The sequence below is a fragment of the Panulirus ornatus genome, chromosome 10, assembly GCF_036320965.1.
Source record: "Panulirus ornatus isolate Po-2019 chromosome 10, ASM3632096v1, whole genome shotgun sequence".
NCBI lineage: Eukaryota > Metazoa > Arthropoda > Malacostraca > Decapoda > Palinuridae > Panulirus > Panulirus ornatus.
Window position 1 is genome coordinate 46455888 of NC_092233.1, and position 20111 is coordinate 46475998.

The 20111-nt window shown below is 40.3% G+C and overlaps 1 protein-coding gene across 2 annotated transcripts in view; it reads right to left on the reverse strand.

Moving 5' to 3' along the window:
- LOC139750928 (TBC domain-containing protein kinase-like protein) overlaps window positions 1-19716 on the reverse strand; it is a 145800-nt gene extending 126084 nt beyond the window's left edge. The window contains exon 1 of one of the 2 annotated variants that reach the window (XM_071665840.1): window positions 19650-19716. The gene's annotated coding sequence lies outside the window, so the exon portion shown is untranslated. Of the gene's footprint in view, window positions 1-13954; window positions 14095-19649 lie in introns of those variants that run through there. The other variant, XM_071665841.1, reaches the window with a different exon arrangement.
- Window positions 19717-20111: the final 395 nt, after the last annotated feature.

Genomic DNA, 20111 nt, shown 5'->3' on the forward strand with positions numbered 1-20111 from the left:
TCTTGGTTACATTCACACACATGTAGACAACCCAATCTGAGCCTTCAAGGAGGATGAGCACTCCCCGCTTGACTCCTTCTTCTGTTTCCCCTTTTAGAAAGTTAAAATACAAGGAGAGGAGGGTTTCTAGCACCCTGCTCCTGTCCCCTTTAGTCACCTTCTACGACATGTGGGGAATGCGCGGGAAGTATTCTTTCTCTCGTATCCCCAGGGATAGGGGAGAAATATATATAATAAATATATATATAAATAGAATACTTTCATCCTTTGTTTTCATGCAAACCATAGAATGTCTGTAAGCATTCTTAATACATAACCATATGTTTACTCATAAAATAAGAAATCCTGTAACTCCCAAAATCCAGCACATAAATATTACAATAAAAAATAGTGCACTGAATTTAGGCAGCCATTCTGCTGCAAATATTCAGTTGAATTATTACAGATATTACAGAACTGAGAGGTCATAACAGTAACTACTTAACAAATCATAAAAGAGCTCATGATGAAGGTGGAGTTGGATATTTCCACTATTTTGGACAAGCACACGAGTGAAACACATATACACAGTCAGAGTGGCAGATTCAAAAGGTTTTGAGAGTAAATACTATGGTTTATACATTATGCACTTACTGGTAATTAGTTAAACATTAAGTGATGAATAATTACAGTAATACAGTGTCCGCAAAAACAACTTTTCTGCCTCCCAATACATTTCAAAGGTGATGTCACACTTAAAATTTAGTACTATGCCATCTTTCCTTTGGCCTTGATTACCACCTGCAGGCATCTGGGCATGGATCTGGGAAGACACTTAAAGTATTCTACGTCCATAGGGTATTGACCTCCTGAATGAAGCAAGGCACTAAAAACATGTTGTAGGAAACAGCTACTCAATTGTGGGATTTGGGTAACCAGTACACCTAGAAATCTTATGTGTACCCATATTTCCTTGCTTCTAGGTGAGAATTCAAGCTTTCTTCTTACAAAGACAAGAGTCAACCATCATGAAGCACAGGTGGAAGAAATACAGTGCCCTGAAAACAGATTCCCAAAATGAAGTGACAGCCTCCTATAACAAAAAATAACAACATTCCCTCAAGACAGCCTGAGGGAAAATGAGGCTCATACTGGAGCTCACATCATTAGAAACATTAGTCTCAGCAACCAAATGTACGACTATTTCACTCTAAGAATGTCATATGCTTGTACCCAAAACAAACATTAGCTGTGTATCATCTTTGACAACATATGGGGGTGGACACTGTATGGTAGAATTACCACATAGCTTAACCAAGAGAAAACTGAGCTGCTTACTTGATTAGCTGTGCATTTGTTGCAGATTGTTTAATGACTTTCACAATGGTAAGTGCAGAACTGTTCTCATATCTGTCTATCTGAGTTCTGATGGGTACATGTCAGTTGTGGTAACACAACGGTCCATGGGGTGAGGCACGGGGGGGGGGGGGGGGGGGGGGGGGGGGGGATGATGATGATGATGATGATGATGATGATGATGTGGGGGTGCATCAAGGGTGAGGCTTCAGCAAGATGAGGGCCTCTTGGTGGTCCTGTGAGATGAGCCTAAAATGATTCTATATACTCTTTTCTGCACTCTCTCCAACTGTTTCCTCTGTATAACTGTGAGGGTGATGGAACAGGATGGGGAGGCACAGGTGAGCTTTAGTTTACTGAAGTTGGTGCAGACATTACTGATCTCAGATGATGGGACGCCTACTGATTTTAGCTGGTGGAAAAGGTAGAGATAGCATGAGGAAGATTTTATGATAGTGCTGACATGATTCTTCCAGTTTAAGCATCATCTATAGTGATATCAATAAGTTTAAAGACTAACTATCTAGGGGACATCAGAGCCTAACATATGCTGGGGGGAAGGATGTCTCCACCCAGGTTGATGTGCATCATGACAGTCTTACTGTGATTATTGGTGACAGTGTTGGTTGCAGTCCAACCCTGAAGGTTGTTGATAATGTCCTGAAGGGCATTTAAGTCAGGAGAGATGTTGTCGATAGTGATGCCAAAGGTGGAGTTGTCTGCATACTTTCTGTCTGGAATTAGTGATAAGGAAAAGAAAGCAGTGTGGCCCTACCTTTGGCCCTTCAAAAGCTTGGTGTCACCAGTCAGGGTACTGGTATTTACTTAAATCCCCAGGATTTCAAATTCTGAGCAATGCTAACTTGGTCTAAGTTGTGCAAAAGCAAATCAAAGAAAAACTTAATTACTGTACATAAAGCAAGTGACACTGCAAGAACTGCTTAAGCCATCAAAGACCTACAAATGCCCAAACAGTGAATTCCTAAACTATTCTCTGATGCTCCTGAGCCTGGGCAGTTACAATATTTTTCAAGCATATTCTTACCAGCTCCTATAATGGATGAAATGCAAGTCTTATCTCCTACCTCTCCAGAGGCATTAACCTCATTACAGCAACATGATACTAATGTTTACTCACCTTCAACCTTAACAACACCTAAGACTTCAACTACGTAATCTGTCACTGGAAACAATCATTTTTGTTAAGTACAGTATATAATTCCAACTTCGAGGATGATTCAAATATGATATTTGCATTTATAGGAAAGAACTCCAAATTATAATCTATCTGAGCTTCTATCAGGTTCTCTTGATATAATAGAGCCCAAGTCCTGAAAATTTCAAAATCCAGCAACTGCTCAGCTCCAAGCTTGCCAGATTTAAGGTGTACCTTCTTTCAATTTCTCCTGTTTCTTTAACTATTTTCTGCCAATTTTGCAAGTCCAAGATGAAATGTTAATCCTAGACAGGCAAAATGAGAGATATGTTCAGAACAGCAGCTCTAAATGGGAAAGATGATACAATGATACTTTTAACATATTCTGAAATCCACTGAGAAACATTTTTTGTTGCTTAAACTTTCTGCAGTGATAACACGGAAAATCATGAGGTAGCTACTTTCTGTTATCTGCAGTGACAAGGTTTCCAATATTTAAAAAAAAAAATGGAAGCCTCGCATGGTTTTCTGACCCTCCCCAACCAGGAAATGGCACCAGGATCTCATAAGGTGCTGCCCTCAAACAATGGTTGGCTGAAACTCCACACACAAACTATGACTTAGTCACCTGATAGCCAACACTCTACTTAGTGATTCATCTATCCCTTTTTACTCTATTTTCACTGTTCTCTAGGTACATTACAGATGTTAAAATGTCAAGATGTGTTGTGATATGTGGGTGTTATGTATCACAATGCATAAGTAATGATAATATACAATGTTTTAATGAGAGTCTATGAATTGGCAATACCAGTCTGCTTTAATACATGATGTTCTAATGAGTGTCCATGAGTTAGCAATACCAGTTAGCTTAGCATCCCTTAAAATCTGGTGCAATAATTTTCTCATACCCTTTAAAGTTTGTTCATCTATGAGTACATGATGTGTACTGTGATGAATGAATACAGATAAAAATAATGATAATATACAGTTTCTGATGATGATCATAGGGCATTTATAATGGCTGGGAAAAAGCCACAGAAAGGTATGTAGGGACTGGTTGTGCAAAGGGAGCTATGGTTTCGTTGCACTGCACATGACAGCTAGAGAATGGATGTGAACAAATGTGGCCTTTGTTCATCTGTTCCTACTATACCTCACTAAAGTGGGAAATAGGAACAAGTATGATAAAACATTATGGTGTCGTGTGGATTCTGTTGGTGTACACTGACTGCTTGCTGTGTTTACTGTGCATACATCCCCCTGCATGTAAATAATAAAAAGGAAGAGTGATAATGAAAACATTTTAGAACATTTCAATTATCAGCTCCTAGACAAGGGTTTCATAGATTATTTTGATTTCTAGTAGAGTATTTAGTGTTACACTTAACTTCTGCCTTAAATTTTCCTTGATCATCACAGCTGTCTCCACTCATTCACTTATTATTCCTAAGATAAAAGTAATACTCTAAATCATGCTCCCCTGGGTAATCACCCAGGGGAGCATGATTTGGAGTATTACTTTTATCTAGAATAGCTCTGTACTGTACTGATATGCAAAATTTGGGCTTCATTAATGCAAAAGTAGATAAAATGTGATACACTTATCAAATATCAACGTGAAATATAAAAACCTCACCTAGTGGTCATTATAGTAGTAGCAATAGATTAACGGCAAGGCGGCGAGTTTGGATGGTATTTCAGTGGAATTCATTCAAAAAGGGGGTGACTGTGTTGTTAACTGGTTGGTGAGGATATTCAATGTATGCAAGGCTCATGGTGAAGTGCCTGAGGATTGGCGGAATGCATGCATAGTGTCACTATACAAAGGCAAAGGGGATAAAAAAGAGTGCTCATATTACAGAGGTATAAGTTTGTTGAGTATTCCTGGGAAATTATATGGGAGGGTATTGATTGAGAGGCTGAAGGCATGTAGAGAGCAGCAGATTGGGGAAGAGCAGTGTGGTTTCAGAAGTGGCAGAGAATGTGTGGATCAGGTGTTTGCTTTGAAGAATGTATGTCAGAAATACTTAGAAAAACAAATGGATTTCTCAGTAGCATTCATAGATCTGGAGAAGGCATATGATAGAGTTGATAGAGATGCTCTGTGGAAGGTATTAAGAGTATATAGTGTGGGATGCAAGTTGTTAAAAGCAGTGAAAAGTTTCTTTCGAGGATGTAAGGCATGTGTACGAGTAGGAAGAGAGGAAAGCGATTGGTTCTCAGTGAATGTTGGTTTGTGGCAGGGGTGTGTAATGTCTCCATGTTTGTTTAATTTGTTTATGGATGGGGTTGTTAGGGAGGTTAATGCAAGAGTTTTGGAAAGAGGGGCAAGTATGCAGTCTGTTGTGAATAAGAGGGCTTAGGAAGTGAGTCAGTTGTTGTTCGCTGATGATACAGCGCTAGTGGATGATTTGGGTGAGAAACTGCAGAAGCTGGTGACTGAGTTTGGTAAAGTGTGTGAAAGAAGAAAGCTGAGAGTAAATGTTAATAAGAGCAAGGTTATTGATACAGTAGGGTTGTGGGACAAGTCAACTGGGAGGTAAATTTGAATGGAGAAAAACTGGAGGAAGTGAAGTGTTTTAGATATCTGGGAGTGGATTTGGCAGTGGATGGAACCATGGAAGTGGAAGTGAGTCACAGGGTGGAGGAAGGGGGCGAAAGTTCTGGGAGCTTTGAAGAATGTGTGGAAGCCGAGAACTTTATCTCGGAGAGCAAAAATGGTTATGTTTGAAGGAATAGTGGTTCCAACAATGTAGTATGGTTGCGAGGCGTGGGCTATAGATAGGATTGTGCAGAGGAGGGTGCATGAATTGGAAACAAGATATTTGAGGACAATATGTGGTGTGAGGTAGTTTCATCAAGTAAGTAATGAAAGGGTAAGAGAGATGTGTGGTAATAAAAAGAGTGTGGTTGAGAGAGCAGAAGAGGGTGTACTGAAATGGTTTGGTCACATGGAGATAATGAGTGAGGAAAGATTGACAAAGAGGATATATGTGTCAGAGGTGGAGGGAATGAGAAGTGGGAGACCAAATTGGAGGTGGAAGGATGGAGTGAAAAAGATTTTGTGCAATCGGAGCCTGAACATACAGGAGGGTGAAAGGCGTGCAATGAATAGAGTGAATTGGAACAATATGGTATACCGGGGTCGACATGCTGTCAATGGATTGAACCAGGGCAAGTGAACCTTGTCTGGGGTAAACCATGGAAAGTTTTGTGGGGCCTGGATGTGGAAAGGGAGCTGTGGTTTTGGTGCATTACACATGACAGCTAGAATCTGAGTGTGAACGAATGTGGCCTTTGTTGTCTTTTCCTAGCGCTACCTCTTGCGCATGCGGGGGGAGGGGAGTGTCATTTCATGTGTGGTGGGGTAGCAACAGGAATTGAATAAAGGCAGAATTGAATAAAGACAGTATGAATTATGTACATGTGTATATATGTATATGTCTGTGTATGTATATATTTGTATACTTTGAAATGTACAGGGATGTATATGTGCGTGTGTGGATGTGTATGCATATACATGTGTATGTGGTTGGGTTGGGCCATTCTTTCATCTGTTTCCTTGCACTACCTCACTAACGCAGGAGACAGCGACAAAGAATGATAATAATAATTATAATAATAATTCCTGGGGAAAGGGGAGAAACAATACTTCTCACGCATTCCTCATGTGTTGTAGAAGGCGACTAAAGGGGATGAGAGCGGAGGGCTGAAAACCCTCCCCTCCTTGTATTTTAACTTTCTAAAAGGGGAAACAGAAGGAGTCATACGGGGAGTGCTCATCCTCCTCGAAGGCTCAGGTCGGGGTCTCTAAATGTGTGTGGATGTAACCAAGATGACAAAAAGGAGAGATAGGTAGTATGCTTGAGGAAAGGATGATTTGGCTCTCAGTGAAACGAAGCTGGATAAAGGGGAAGAGTGGTTTGGGAATATCTTGGGAGTAAAGTCAGGGGTTAGTGAGAGGACAAGAGCAAGGGAAGGAGTAGCACTACTCATGAAACAGGAGTGGTGGGAGTATGTGACAGTGTGTAATAAAGTAAACTCTAGATTGATATGGGTAAAACTGAAAGTGGATGGAGAGAGATGGGTGATTACTGGTGCATATGTACCTGGGCATGAAAAGAAAGATCATGAGAGGCAAGTGTTTTGGGAGCAGCTGAGTGAGTATGTTAGTAGTTTTGATGCATGAGACCAGGTTATAGTGATGGGTGATTTGAATGCAAAGGTGAGTAATGTGGCAGTTGAGGGAATAATTGGTGTACATGGGGTTTTCAGTGTTGTAAATGGAAATGGTGAAGAGCTTGTAGATTTATGTGCCAAAAAAGGACTGGTGATTGGGAATACCTGCTTTAAAAAGAGAGATATACATAAGTATACATATGTAAGTAGGAGAGATGGCCAAAGATCATTACTGGATTACGTGTTAATTGATAGGCACGCAAAAGAGAGACTTTTGGATGTTAATGTGCTGAGAGGTGCAACTGGAGGGATGTCTGATCATTATCTTGTGGAGGCGAAGGTGAAGATTTGTAGAGATTTTCAGAAAAGAGGAAGAGAGTGGTGAGAGTAAGTGAGCTTGGGAAGGAGACTTGTGTGAGGAAGTACCAGAAGAGACTGAGTACAGAATGGAAAAAGGTGAGAACAAAGGACGTAAGGGGAGTGGGGAAGGAATGGGATGTATTTAGGGAAGCAGTGATGGCTTGCGCAAAAGATGCTTGTGGCATGAGAAGCGTGGGAGGTGGGCAGATTAGAAAGAGTAGTGAGTGGTGGGATGAAGAAGTAAGATTATTAGTGAAAGAGAAGAGAGAGGCATTTGGATGATTTTTGCAGGGAAGTAATGCAAATAACTGGGAGAGTATAAAAGAAAGAGGCAGGAGGTCAAGAGAAAGGTGCAAGAGGTGAAAAATAGGGCAAATGAGAGTTGGGGTGAGAGAGTATCAGTAAATTTTAGGGAGAATAAAAAGTTGTTTTGGAAGGAGGTAGATAAAGTGCATAAGACAAGGGAACAAATGGGAACTTCAGTGAAGGGAGCTGATGGGGAGGTGATAACAAGTAGTGGTGATGTGAGAAGGAGATGAAGTGAGTATTTTGAAGGTTTCTTGAATGTGTATGATGACAGAGTGGCAGATATACGGTGTTTTGGTCAAGGTGGTGTGCAAAGTGAGAGGGTTAGGGAGAATAATTTGGTAAACAGAGAAGAGGTAGTAAAGCTTTGCAGAAGATGAAAGCCAGCAAGGCAGCAGGTTTGGATGGTATTGCAGTGGAATTTATTAAAAAAGGGAGTGACTGTATTGTTGACTGGTTGCTAAGGTTATTTAATGTATGTATGACTCATGGTGAAGTGACTGAAGATTGGCGGAATGCTTGCATAGTGCCATTGTACAAAGGCAAAGGGGATAAAAGTGAGTGCTCAAATTACAGAGGTATAAGTTTGTTGAGTATTCCTAGGAGATTATATGGGAGGGTATTGATTGAGAGGCTGAAGGCATGTACAGAGCATCAGATTGGGGAAGAGCAGTGTGGTTTCAGAAGTGGTAGAGGATGTGTGGATCAGGTGTTTGCTTTGAAGAATGTATGTGAGAAATACTTAAAAAAGCAAATGGATTTGTATGTAGCATTTATGGATCTGGAGAAGGCATAGAGATGCTCTGTGGAAGGTATGAAGAATATATGGTGTGGGAGGCAAGTTGTTGGAAGCAGTGAAAAGTTTTTATCGAGGATGTAAGGAATGTGTACATGTAGGAAGAAAGGAAAGTGATTGGTTCTAAGGGAATGTTGGTTTGTGGCAGGGGTTTGTGATGTCTCCATGGTTGTTTAATTTGCTTATGGATGGGGTTGTTAGGGAGGTTAATGCAAGAGTTTTGGAAAGGGGCAAATATGCAGTCTGTTGTGGATGAGAGAGCTTGGGAAGTGAGTCAGTTGTTGTTTGCTGATGATACAGCGCTGGTGGCTGATTCGTGTGAGAAACTGCAGAAGCTGGTGACTGAGTTTGGTAAATTGTGTGAAAGAAGAAAGCTGAGATTAAATGTGAATAAGAGCAAGGTTATTAGGTACAGTAGGGTTGAGGGAAAAGTCAACTGGGAGGTAAGTTTGAATGGAGAAAAACTGGACAAGGTGAAGTGTTTTAGATATCTGGGAGTGGATTTGGCAGTGGATGGGACCATGGAAGCGGAAGTGAATCATAGGGTGGGGAGGGGGCGAAAGTTCTGGGAGCATTGCAGAAAGTGTGGAAGTTGAGAACATTATCTCGTAAAGCAAAAATGGGTATGTTCGAAGGAATAGTGGTTCCAACAATGTTATATGGTTGCAAGGCATGGGTTATAGATAGAGTTGTGTAGAGGAGGATGGATGAGCTGGAAATGAGATGTTTGAGGACAATATGTGGTGTGAGGTGGTTTGATCGAGTAAGTAATAATAGGGTAAGATAGATGTGTGGTAATACAAAGAGTGTGGTTGAGAGAGCAGAAGAGGGTATTTTGAAATGGTTTGGTCACATGGAGAGAATGAGAGAGGAAAGATTGATCAAGTGGATATATGTGTCAGAGGTGGAGGGAACGAGGAGAAGTGGGAGACCAAATTGGAGGTGGAAAGATGGAGTGAAAAAGATTTTGAGTGATCGGGGCCTGAACATGCAGGAGGGTGAAAGGCACGCAAGGAATAAAATGAATTGGAACGATGTGGTATATCAGGGTTGACGTGCTGTATGGGGTAAACCATGGAAAGTTCTGTGGAGCCTGGATGGGGAAAGGTAGCTGTGGTTTCGGTGCATTATACATGACAGCTAGAGACTGATTGTGAACGAATGTGGCCTTTGTTGTCTTTTCCTAGCGCTAACTCGCACACATGCGGGGGAGGGGGTTGTTATTTCATGTGTGGCAGGGTGGCGATGGGAATGCATAAAGGCAGACAGTATGAATTATGTACATTTGTATATATGTATATGTCTGTGTGTGTATATGTATGTATACGTTGAGATGTATAAGTATGTATATTTGCGTGTGTGGACATGTATGTATATACATGTGTATGTGGGTGGGTTGGGCCATTCTTTCGTCTGTCTCCTTGCGCTACCTCGCTAACGCAGGAGACAGCGACAAAGTATAATAAAGTAAATAAATAAATAGTAGATTAATGTTATATTCAACACCTGCTGAGTCATCTGTTTCTTGACATCCAGCATAATTTTGGCAGTGCATTTTCATGACTGACTGATATATTTCAACTAAAATATTTCCTAATTCTACATCTATCTTACCAAAAGTTTTACTATTATACATGTACTACTATTGCCTTTTTCAATGTTGCTTACTATGAGATAAAATAAATCAGTCCTCCACAGGTATTTCTATAACCTCAACGAACCCTGCAAATCACCTAAATTATATGTAGTCATTTTTCGGAGATAGTACTTCTAGACAGCTATTCCCTGATATACGTCCAAGTTCCGTTCTGACTGACCAGTCGTATCTCGAAATGAATGTAAGTCGGATGTATGTCAACATGGCATGTAGAATTCATATACCTGTAAAGCATTCTTTTATCCTACTCAATTTCTATCATGATTATGTCATTTTTTTCATTGACCAGCTTTAGTATATGATTCCATAGTTTCTTTTCACTTTTTATTTAAGATCCTTTAGTTCATGTTTCATCATTCTTATTTTCAAATATACATTTTTTCCTGTTGTATGTACGGACGGTTGCAAATCGCATAGGTTGTAAGTAGGGGAGAGTCTGTACTTGACTGTATTTTCCTGCATTAGTGAGGTAATGCCAAAAAGAGATGAAATGCAAGACCTTGGTGGCACTCACTCTTGTAGACTTCACTAAGGCTTTTAACTTGGTGAACCATAACATCGTCAGGAAGCCACTGACCTAGGATAATGGGAATGTTACATCTCATGGCTGGAGGACTTCCTGACCAGACACCAAACTGTCCACTTTAGGGAAGCCAAATTGGAATCACTACCTCTAACATGCATTGTACCACAGGCCACCAAGATGGGGCTGCTCTACTTCCTTATCATTATCAATGATGCCTTGAAGGACACAAACTAACACAAAACACCACTGGAAGTATGTAGATGACTCTAACTCAGGCATCACTATCAACAACAGCTCTCCTAACTTCAGTGCCCTTCAGCACTTCATCAGTAACTTTCAGGAGTGGTCTATGGCCAAAACATCACCATCAACCACACAAAATGTGATGATGCACATCAATCTGAGTGTAGAGAACATCCTGCACTCTAAAATCACACTAGGCCCAGACATCCTCCAGGTAGTCAGAGACTTCAAACTTCTTGGTCCCATTAAGGATGATGGTCTAAACTGGAAGATTCATGACAGTACTACCATCAAATCTTCCTCATACCATTTACCTTCTCCACCAACAGAAATCACTTGGTGTCTCATCAATTAAGCTTAGGAATATCCATACCATCTTCATTCTACCTAAGCTTATGCATGCCTCTCCAGCTTGTTCTTCCTCACTAACAGCTACACAGAAAAATCTACCAGAAAGAGTGCAGAAAAGAGCATGCAGAATCATCCTAGGCCCTTCTTAAATACCTACCAAGAGACCCTCATCTCACTGCACCTGTCCACCCTCTCTGACCAACAACGGCAGCTTACACAGTATTTTGGTAAAGAAAAACTGCTAACACACCCATCACAGATTCTGCCTCCTCTCCAATGCCAGAAAGAGTGCAGAAAAGAGAATGCAGAATCATCCTAGGCCCTTCTTAAATACCTACCAAGAGGCCCTCATCTCACTGCATCTGTCCACCCTCTCTGACCAACAATGGCAGCTTACACAGTAGTTTGGTAACGAAAAACTGCTAACACACCCATCACAGATACTGCCTCCTCTCCGATGCCCCACCCCCCACCATGGACTACCATTCACCACCACGACTGTCTTGTCCCAATCAGTGCTTGCACAGACAGATATAAGAACAGGCCTATATTTACCATTGTGAACTTCTTAAACAATCTATGAACAAGCACAGAGCTATGCAAGTAAACAGCTCAGTTTTCTGCTAGTTTAGGCTAAAAGGTATGTCAACTACAGTATTACTGTAACTATTCATCATTCATGTTCAATCAAGTTCATAAAGCAAAAACCATACTCTGTAAACATCATTATTTATCTATCATCCTGTCTATCTTGATTTACTTCACCCATATATTTATCCAAAGTATGGAAATATCCAACTCATCTTAATATCAAGTTCTTGCATGATCAGCTAACTAGAAACAATCATGATCTCCCAGTTCTATAATACCTCGGTTTTGTATTTTCAGTCATATGGCTTCCTGAAATAAAATAAACTGTTATTGGAATTAACTAATCTATTCAAAAAAGGTCTCATTTGCTAACATCCATTCTCCTGCTGTCATGAGTAATACACCGAAAACAAAGTCCTCTATCCACAACAATGCGCCACTGACCTTTCCTTGTTTTCCCCCCGCCACTTACATGCCCTGGTTCAGTCTAATGAAAACACATTGACTCCTGTACAATACAATGTTCTAATCAACTTTATCCCATGCACACCTTTCACCCTCCTGCATGTTCAGACCTTAATAACTCAAAATCTTTTTTACTCCATTTATCCATCTCCAATATGATCCCCTTCTTGTATCCTCCACTTCTGACACATATATCCTCTTTGTCAACCTCCCATCACTCACTCTCCTTATATCCAAACCATTTCAGTACACCCTCTTAAGCTCTCTCAACCACACTCTTTTTACTACCACATCTCTCTCTTACCCTTTAATCACTTACTCACACCAAATATTGTCCTTAAACATTTGATTTTCAACACTTCCACCCTCCTCTGCAAATCCTCATCTATAACCCATGCCTAACATCTATGCAACATTGTTGGGACTACTATACATTCAAACATACCCTCATAAGTAGCCATTTATACCCTCACAAAGAATGACCGCTCTTTTCACACATTTTTCTATGCTTCTAGATTCTTCATCCCCTTACTCATCCCACGACTCACTGCCACTTCCATAGTTCCACTTGCTGCCATGTTCACTCCCTAACATCAAAAATATTTCACTTTCTCCAAACTTTAACCTGTCCCTCAACCCTGCTAAACCTATCTTGCTTTTATTCAAATTTACTCTCAATTTTCTCCATTCACACATACTCACAAACTCAGTCACCAACTTTTGCATTTCTCATTCTATTCTGCCATCAGTGCTATGTCATCAGCAAACAACAGCTGGTTCACTTCCCAGGCCCCCCTCACCCACTACAGACTGCATACTCATCCCTCTCTCTAAGACTCTTCTATCTACCTCCCTTACCAACTCATCCATACACAAACTAAACAACTAATCCATATACAAATTAAACAGCCATGGTGACATCACACACCTCTACAGCAGACTAAACTTCACCTGGATCCACTCACTCTTCTCTCTTCCTATTCATACACAGGCTTACACCCTTGATATAAACTTTGCACTATTTCTAGCAGCTTTCCTCCCACATTACAAATTTTTAAAACCTTTCAGAAGGTTTTTCTATCAACCCTGTCATATGTTCTCTCTGTATCCATAAAAATACAAATCCTTCTCTTTCTCTAATTATTTCACACACACACACACACACACACACACACACACACACACTATCTAAATCAAACACCTGATCCACATATCTTCTATCCCTTCTAAAACCAATGTTTTTCCCAAATCTGATGCTCTGTACATACCCTCACCTTCTCAATCACCACTCTCTCATACAACTTAGCAGGTACACTTCACAAACTTATACATCTAAAATTTGGAAGGTCACTTTTGTCCCCCTTACCTTTATGCAGTGGTACTGTACATGCATTCTACCAATCATGAAGCACCTCACCATGATCCATATTTATAATGAAAATCCCAACTAACCAGTCAGAGAAACAGTCATAACCTTTCTTAAGAAATTCAACTACAATACCATCCAATCCAGCTGCCTTGCCACATTTCATGTTACGTAAAGCCTTCATCACCTCTTCTTTCTTCACCCAATCACTCTTTATAATTCTCTCACTTGCAACTTTACTTCATCATCCCACCAATTACTACCATTTCTAACCTGCCCACCTCTAATTTCTACATGCCACATGCTTTTTTTAGCACATGCCAGCACTTCTTCCCTAAATATCTCCCATTCCTCACCTATTTCTCTAGCTTCATTACTCTCACCTTTTGCCATTCAACACTCAACCTCTCCTGGTATTCTTCACGAGAGTCTCTTTTCCAAAGTGTCTTACTTTCATCAGTCTCTTTTCACCCATGAGAGTTGTAGTCATGATTTGAAGTATGATATCAGGGAAAATTTGGGTTTGATTAGTGCAAAAGTTGGTAATACACTTATCAAATATCAACACAATTTACAAAAACCTACTTTAAAAGCCAAAATTACAGCAGTCATGGACTAACCTTATATCAACCTCCTGCCAAGGATTGTTTGGCCACCTGCTGAGTCATCTGTTTCTTGACATCCAGAAACATCTTGCCAATGCATTTTCATGAATGTGACTGGTACATTTCGACAATAATACTGAGATTTTCATAAGTTCTAATGATTCTTTACAAGTGTATTTTCTATTTATATCTAAATATATCTGATGCCTGTTCCCTCCAGAAACTCCTTCATGGGTGTGGCCAAGGCAAAAGACTTAATAACTGGTGAAACTCAAAGGCCACATCTTAGCCTTTAGTGCCTCACCCTTAACAGGCTACTGGTAGATGGCAACTCTAGTGCAGTAGTTTTTGAGGCTCCTACCTAATGTTCAAACCGACTACTTCAATCTAATGTGTCTATCAGATATTCCTACCGAATGTTTCAACCGATTACTTTTATCTAATGCTCCCCACTAATATTCGTACCTTATACTTACATATTATGTTTCTACCTAATGCTCCAGCTTTATGGTCATACTCATGATTGCTACAAAAACAAAACTCTTTAAGATCATAGCCACAAACATAAAAACACTGTTTAGCATGGTATTTCCTACATCAATCAACCCAACAGTTTCCCTAATATGATACTACTGCCTTAGTCAATATTGTTCCATATGAAAGATAAACAAAATAGTCCTCCACAGGTATTTCTCTAATCTTAATGAATTATATAAGGCACCTAAATCATATAAGTAAGTTTTCAAAGCTAGTTACATCCTTGAGCTAATAAAGACTTATACCATGCCAAGGTCCAAATCACCTCCAATACATAGTTAAAGTTTATCAATATGTGTTTTCCTCAAGCCATGAGTAATTTCTGTGGTGCCTCTAAATTGGAACTTTGCCTTCCTTACTGTAAAATTCAAGTTTGGTTAACTGGGGTGCCATGTTTTTTCCTCCAATTTTCCCTCTTCATTACTCTGCTCTTTCTTAGGTTTCTTATACTGAAACAGGTAAACAAGTGAACTCTGCATGTATATAATAATTTGATCAAAAATCCATTATGATTTTCATAAATATGAGTACGTTCAAAAAATATACATCTCTGTGAATTAAAATTTTTTTATTTTTATTTATTTTGCTTTGTCGCTGTCTCCCACATTAGCGAGGTAGTGCAAGGAAACAGACGAAAGAATGGCCCAACCCGCCCACATACACATGTATATACATACACGTCCACACACGCAAATATACATACCTATACATCTCAATGTACACATATATATACACACACAGACATATACATATATACACATGTACACATGTGAGTTTGAATGGAGAAAAACTGGAGGAAGTGAAGTGTTTTAGATATCTGGGAGTGGATCTGGCAGCGGATGGAACCATGGAAGCGGAAGTGGATCATAGGGTGGGGGAGGGGGCAAAAATTCTGGGGGCCTTGAAGAATGTGTGGAAGTCGAGAACATTATCTCGGAAAGCAAAAATGGGTATGTTTGAAGGAATAGTGGTTCCAACAATGTTGTATGGTTGCGAGGCGTGGGCTATGGATAGAGTTGTGCGCAGGAGGATGGATGTGCTGGAAATGAGATGTTTGAGGACAATGTGTGGTGTGAGGTGGTTTGATCGAGTGAGTAACGTCAGGGTAAGAGAGATGTGTGGAAATAAAAAGAGCGTGGTTGAGAGAGCAGAAGAGGGTGTTTTGAAGTGGTTTGGGCACATGGAGAGAATGAGTGAGGAAAGATTGACCAAGAGGATATATGTGTCGGAGGTGGAGGGAACGAGGAGAAGAGGGAGACCAAATTGGAGGTGGAAAGATGGAGTGAAAAAGATTTTGTGTGATCGGGGCCTGAACATGCAGGAGGGTGAAAGGAGGGCAAGGAATAGAGTGAATTGGAGCGATGTGGTATACCGGGGTTGACGTGCTGTCAGTGGATTGAATCAAGGCATGTGAAGCGTCTGGGGTAAACCATGGAAAGCTGTGTAGGTATGTATATTTGCGTGTGTGGACGTATGTATATACATGTGTATGGGGGTGGGTTGGGCCATTTCTTTCGTCTGTTTCCTTGCGCTACCTCGCAAACGCGGGAGACAGCGACAAAGTATAATAATAATAATATAATAATAATAATTCATACTGTCTGCCTTTATTTGTTCCCATCGCCACCTCGCCACACATGGAATAGCAACCCCCTCCCCCCTCATGTGTGCGAGGTAGCGCTAGGAAAAGACAATAAAGGCCACATTCGTTCACACTCAGTCTCTAGCTGTCATGTAATAATGCACCGAAACCACAGCTCCCTTTCCACATCCAGGCCCCACAGAACTTTCCATGGTTTACCCCAGATGCTTCACATGCCCTGGTTCAATCCATTGACAGCACGTCAACCCCAGTATACCACATCGTTCCAATTCACTCTATTCCTTGCACGCCTTTCACCCTCCTGCATGTTCAGGCCACGATCACTCAAAATCTTTTTCATTCTATCTTTCAACCTCCAATTTGGTCCCCCACTTCTCCTCATTCCCTCCACCTCTGACACATATATCCTCTTTGTCAATCTTTCCTCACTCATTCTCTCCATGTGAGTGAACCATTTCAAAACACCCTCTTCTGCTCTCTCAACCACACTCTTTTCATTACCACACATCTCTCTTACCCTTACATTACTTACTCGATCAAACCACCTCACACCGCATATTATCCTCAAACATCTCATTTCCAGCACATCCACCCTCCTGCACACAACTCTATCCATAGCCCATGCCTCGCAACCATACAACATTGTTGGAACCACTATTCCTTCAAACACACCCATTTTTGCTTTCCGAGATAATGTTCTCGACTTCCACACATTCTTCAAGGCTCCCAGGATTTTCGCCCCCTTCCCCACCCTATGATTCACTTCCACTTTCATGGTTCCATCTGCTGCCAAATCCACTCCCAGATATCTAAAACACTTCACTTCCTCCAGTTTTTCTCCATTCAAACTTACCTCCCTATTCACTTGACCCTCAACCCTACTGTACCTAATAACCTTGCTCTTATTCACATTCTTAACTTTCTTCTTTCACACACCTTACCAAACTCAGTCACCAGCTTCTGCAGTTTCTCACATGAATCAGCCACCAGCACTGTATCATCAGCAAACAACTGACTCACTTCCCAAGCTCTCTCATCCACAACAGACTGCATACTTGCCCCTCTTTCCAAAACTCTTGCATTCACCTCCCTAACAACCCCATCCATAAACAAATTAAACCATGGAGACATCACACACCCCTACCGCAAACCTACATTCACTGAGAACCAATCACTTTCCTCTCTTCCTACACGTACACATGCCTTACATCCACGATAAAAACTTTTCACTTCTAACAACTTGCCTCCCACACCATATATTCTTAATACCTTCCACAGAGCATCTCTTATCAACTCTATCATATGCCTTCTCCAGATCCATGAATGCTACATACAAATCCATTTGTTTTTCTCTAAGTATTTCTCACATACATTCTTCAAAGCAAACACCTGATCCACACATCCTCTACCACTTCTGAAACCACACTGCTCTTCCCCAATCTGATGCTCTGTACATACCTTCACCCTCTCAATCAGTACCCTCCCATATAATTTACCAGGAATACTCAACAAACTTATACCTCTGTAATTTGAGCACTCACTCTTATCCCCTTTGCCTTTGTACAAAGGCACTATGCAAGCATTCCGCCAATCCTCGGACACCTCACCATGAATCATACATACATTAAATAACCTTACCAACCAGTCAACAATACAGTCACCCCTTTTTTTTAAATTCCACTGCAATACCATCCAAACCCGCTGCCTTGCCAGCTTTCATCTTCCGCAAAGCTTTTACTACCTTTTCTCTGTTTATCACATCATTTTCCCTACCGCTCTCACTTTGCACACCACCTCGACCATAACACCCTATATCTGCCACTCTATCATCAAACCTATTCAACAAACCTTCAAAATACTCACTCCATCTCCTTCTCACATCACCACTACTTGTTATCACCTCCCCATCTGCCCCCTTCACTGAAGTTCCCATTTGCTCCCTTGTCTTACGCACTTTATTTACCTCCTTCCAGAACATCTTTTTATTCTCCCTAAAATTTAATGATACTCTCTCATCCCAACTCTCATTTGCCCTCTTTTTCACCTCTTGCACCTTTCTCTTGACCTCCTGCCTCTTTCTTTTATATATCTCCCACTCATTTGCATTATTTCCCTGCAAAAATCATCCAAATGCCTCTCTCTTCTCTTTCACTAATAATCTTACTTCTTCATCCCACCACTCACTACCCTTTCTAATCTGCCCACCTCCCACGCTTCTCATGCCACAAGCATCTTTTGCGCAAGCCATCACTGATTCCCTAAATACATCCCATTCCTCCCCCACTCCCCTTACATCCTTTGTTCTCACCTTTTTCCATTCTGTACTCAGTCTCTCCTGGTACTTCCTCACACAAGTCTCCTTCCCAAGCTCACTTACTCTCACTACTCTTTTCACCCCAACATTCTCTCTTCTTTTATGAAAACCTCTACAAATCTCAACCTTCGCCTCCACAAGCTAATGATCAGACATCCCTCCAGTTACACCTCTCAGTACATTAACATCCAAAAGTCTCTCTTTCGCGCGCGTATCAATTAACACGTAATCCAATAACGCTCTCTGGCCATCTCTCCTACTCACATACGTATACTTATGTATATCTCTCTTTTTAAACCAGGTATTCCCAATCACCAGTCCTTTTTCAGCACACAAATCTACAAGCTCTTCACCATTTCCATTTACAACACTGAACACCCCATGTATACCAATTATTCCCTCAACTGCCACATTACTCGCCTTTGCATTCAAATCACCCATCACTATAACCCGGTCTTGTGCATCAAAATCACTAACACACTCATTCGGCTGCTCCCAAAACACTTGCCTCTCATGATCTTTCTTCTCATGCCCAGGTGCATATGCACCAATAATCACCCATCTCTCTCCATCAATTAAAATTTACTTATATCAAATATTAAAGCATATCTTGCTGCAATTTCTACCTGTAAAGCGTAGCTCCGTATATTTCCTAGTGTATACTTGGCAAATTTGCAAAGCAGTGAGCTGTTTCAGTCTTGCTCTTAAACTTAATCATGTAAACTTTACTATATCCATAAACTGGGCATTAATATTTTCTTTCAAATCAGATTGATATTTTCTTCAACTTGTTTTCTTTCTTCCTATCTAAAATATAGCAATCAGGATCACATTTATATAACAGGATAAAATGATGAGTTAAAAGAGCCTTAATCCTCCCATTGAAGACCATTTACGCCTACTTATATATATGACAAGATGCTGTCCAAAAGCAGATGGAGCGCGTAGCGATCACCTCGGGAAAAGTTTGTTAGCTACTTCTAAACAGATTTCAACTTAAGTTTCATCTTCTTCCAGATATCAATATAATTATCATTCATTTTCCTTTCCCTTTTTATCATTATCATTCTACAACCCCTCGACCCTTTTATGGGGCTTTTAAGTACATTTGAAAACACAAATTATCTACACTTGTTACTTATAGAAACAAGAACATCTTGACCTCTTTCCTTTAGGTATGACACATCTTAAAATTAATTTCAAACATGAAAAAATAATATTGCCTATGAAAACTGAGCCAAATACACATATCTTACCACATCGAACTGTCTGTAATGTTTACACTTGGGCGACGTTCGTGAAGAAATGCGGATTTGTATAATTGTTACTAGTTACATTAATGGACTTCACATCCTATATTATGATATCATAAGAAAGTCCCAAAAATCACTTTGAATTAATGTTAGATATAAACCGATATATTAAGAAAAATCATGCAACTAAACCTGAGAATTACCGAATAATCATTTTCATTTGTTCGTATATGGATTTAAACTATAACCACAAGAACGTCACGTGAAGCTCAATTACATCATCATGGGTCAGCAACGCCCCATTTGGATCAATTAAAAACGAAAAATCAGCAAAATCGAAATAATTTTATATGATGTCATATCTCTAAGTCACTTTTATCATTTCATGAACTAGCTCCTGGTTGTCACATAATCAAGTGGGTTTGACATGCGATTAATAGGCGCTGTTATCACGCGAATATCAAA